We start from the raw sequence: 3,712 nt of genomic DNA, 5'->3' as shown, positions 1-3,712 counted from the left end.
CCCCCCACGTACGGCACGAGTGGGATCTGCGCGCAGCTCTGCGCTGCGGCTGCGGGAGGAAGTTACCTCCGGCGACGCGAGAGCGGCGGACGATCCGCTCCTCGCGAACGAATCTATTTATTTTTATCTTTTTTTAAACGACTCGGGCGTTGGGAGTCAATGAGGCAAAAAAAAAGAAGAAAAAGAGTCGTTTGTCCGCTCGTTTGTTTTTCAACGCACTCATAAAATCCCATTGATCTTATTTCGATTCGGCTTATTTTAAATCACGGCATAACCCAGGTCGACTGCGGCTGATGTACACGATATATAAATATTTTTGACAGAATCATTTTTTTTTTGTGTGTGAATCGGGCAAAAAAAAAAACCCCAAACAAATCTTTTTGAGATCCTCCCTTTGGCCCGAAACAACCGCTTTGCGACGACGAACGACTCCTCTCAATCTCGTTCGCCGTTCGCAGTGAACGCCACCCGCAGCACAAGCGCGCACTGGCCAACGGGTACGAGTCAACGTGGGTTCGTGGGGAGGAAAAATGGAACGAACCTTTTTTTTTTTGTGTTTTTTTTTTTAACCGAGCCACTCGTCGGGAACCGGATCCCAAAAAACGGATCGAATCTCCCGTCGGTCGTTACCCTGTGATTAGAGGACCGTGGCCGCGCCGCTCCCTCTGCACCGTCGCCGCGCGGCCGCCAGGGGGAGCCACACCCTGCACGTTTCGCTGAAGCGCGGGTGACCGCAGGGCCACCTCCCCCCCCCCCCCCCCCCCCACTCCCAACTCCGAATATAATGTTTGCAAAAAAATATATAGGATGGATTGTGCACTTTGTAAATATTATTTACTCGGCGCCACGTACATTTAAACATTCATTGCATGCTACTTATTTTTGGACCATCCTATTGCTACTGTTTTTGTAAATACATTTTTTTGTGGCTGGCTCTATGTATCTGGCATTTATAGCTGTGCTTATCACAATAAAATCCCTGAACCACGGATTTTTAAAGTGAAATGTGTATTATTATTATTAGTAGTAGTAGTAGTAGTAGTAGTAGCGGTAGTGGTAGTTAAGTAGTAAAGTTTGTTTCATAATGAAGGATGGCAACTCGAAATTCGGTAACTTTTAACCGATGCAATATTTCAGAACCAAATTAAAGGCGGGAGGGGAAAAAAAAGGAAGGCTCTCTCTAGTGTTTGGTTTGTCCCCTCTGCGTTACTGTAGAATGAGTCGTTTTTATCTACACGGGGGAGCGGGTACGCTTCACGGAGGCTGCCATGCATCGCCATGTTCAAGATTCAAGATTTGTGACAAATAAAAATCTTGAATCTTGAACATGGCGATGCATGGCAGCCTCCGTGAAGCGTACCCGCTCCCCCGTGTAGATAAAAACGACTCATTCTAAGGAAACGAAAACGCAACAATTTTTATGTTCATGGGATTCTACACTAAATAAAACATACTTGTGAATATTACATTCCATTTCTGCCAAGTCTGTTCCATAGATTCTACACACTGCACCTTTAAGTGGAATTAGCCCCTTAGATAAACAGATCAATTAAGCATTGTGATTTTAGAGATGAATTTGCAGGCCGGATTTTACAATATATTATAACGTCAACCAACGCGCGTGCGTTTACGGCGTAATCCTACCGTTGCTGCGGCTACCGTGCCTTTGTGACGTCACAGCATCGCAGGCGTCAAAAGTTGTGGCGGTCACTCGTCACGTTTCATTTGCAGTTCGCGCACCATTCACGCACTGTTGGTTCAGAGTAGCGTGGATACACCTCTCGCTGCACGTGGAAAAGCGTCAGAACTTGTGCTCTTCTGAATGCAAGTCAAGGTTTTGCTGGCAGGTACGTTTCGTGGAATCTGTGCAAAACACATCAGACATCCAACAGGTTTTTAGATTGTCAACGTGAGCGTGTACCTTTGAGAAGTTGGTCAGTTCGTGCCTGGGTGAGGGCGGGGCTCTTTCCCCGGGGAGAAAGAGCAGCGCCGGCTTTATCAAGATTGAGCTTCAGGTGGCGCACAGACATCCGTGCGCTAATGTCTTGAGGACAAAAACAGATGCGCCGATTGGTTTGTGTATATGATTGGGGGAAAGGAGATCTAGAGGTACGCGGTCATCTGGTGAGCAGTGATCGGAGAAGCCAAGGAAGGAGGTCGCCCACCAAGGGATTTAGTGGAGGAGAACATCAGAGGATCCAGGGCAAGAGCCTGGAGGGACCCCAGCGTTTGGAGTTGAAGGGACAGGGATCCTCTCCACGACGCCAGGCCTGTGTGATTGGCCAAACTATGCTTGACCATAGTTTGGCCAATTGTGTGTTGGAGCGAGAAGCGGCGAAACCAGATTGAAGACGAAACCCTTTCCACCTCGCTGGAGAAGGGGCCTGCAAATACCCGACAAGTTTAAACGTTTTAAGTCAGCAAGCCTCTGGTCAAATTCCTGCTCTCGCCCTCCAACGGCAGCGACACTTAAGTTGAGTGCATTAATTAAGCAGCACTGAATTCTATAGTACTTCTACCATTGCTATGGATACGGTGCAATTATGTTGTCACAGTGCAGATGTAAAGCTCTGACGCTCACTCATCCAGTTCAAGCACCTTTCACACACACACACACACAGACACACACACACACACACACACGTGCGGTTGGTTCGGAGTCGTGTGGACACGCCTTGAGTGTATCCAGAGAGTTGATATTTTGCAGGCAGGTATGCTTCAAGGAATCTGTGCAAAACAGATAAAACATCCAACAATTTCTAGATAGGAGAAAAAAAAAAGTGGGTCAAAAACCAACGAAAGTAAAGGTCGTTTCAACGTTCCAAACCCTTTTGTTTGGCGGCTTCATAAAGCTCTCCTGGTTTTCCAAGCTATTTGAATATAGATATCGGCCTAAAGCGGCGTTTTCCGAACAACTATTTTTTCCAAATTCCACTCAGAAAAGAATCAACGGTGGAAAGGGCTGACATTTTATTTCCGCTTGAAACCGAAAAAAAACTAAACAAAAAAACAAACAGTTGACGCGAAAGGGGGAAATTCTACCTTTTATTTTTTTTCAAAATTTTTTTTTGATCTGCAACCAGACTACACTAGACTTTTGAAGTGCGCGTGTGGGCGGCAGGCCGCCGAGCCGCGCCTCCGATATGAAACTGACTTCCCCGTCGCATGCGTCTCCTCAGCAACGCGCCGTCAACCGCCGATCTCTGTTGCCACGGCGACGCCGTCGCAAAAAGCCAAACAACAGAGGCCCGGCTGCCGTTGGATGCGTCTTAAGGCCTTAATCCCAAACAGGGTGAGTCCAAAATAACAGCCCGTGAAGTCAATTAAAGTCCATTAAAGTCCATTAAAGTGAATCGACACTTGGTTTCAGTTGTTGCGGCCGTTTGACACTGCTGGGTTTTTGTTGTTCCATCTCCAATAGAAAGACGACAACAATGATGATGAGTAAAGATCTTCCTCCGACCAAAACTGGCAAGTACGACGGGCTGGAGCAGGGGTCCCAAACCACAGGCCCGCGGGCCCCATTCGGCCTCCTTTATAATATATTGTTTAATATGGCCGGAACATATTTTATTTAAAAATGCATTTGTTTATTTTAAAAAATATATATAAATAGCTTTATTGATGCATACAATTTACTTAACGTTTTGAGAATATAAAACGGAATAAAATAGAAAGTAGCAACGTTTTTTGAAGGACTTACATGTCTACT

The sequence above is a fragment of the Zeus faber genome (genome assembly GCF_960531495.2).
Source record: "Zeus faber genome assembly, chromosome: 18".
In the NCBI taxonomy this organism is placed as follows: domain Eukaryota; kingdom Metazoa; phylum Chordata; class Actinopteri; order Zeiformes; family Zeidae; genus Zeus; species Zeus faber.
The sequence above is the reverse complement of the archived record's forward strand: the minus strand, read 5'-3'. Positions refer to the sequence as shown.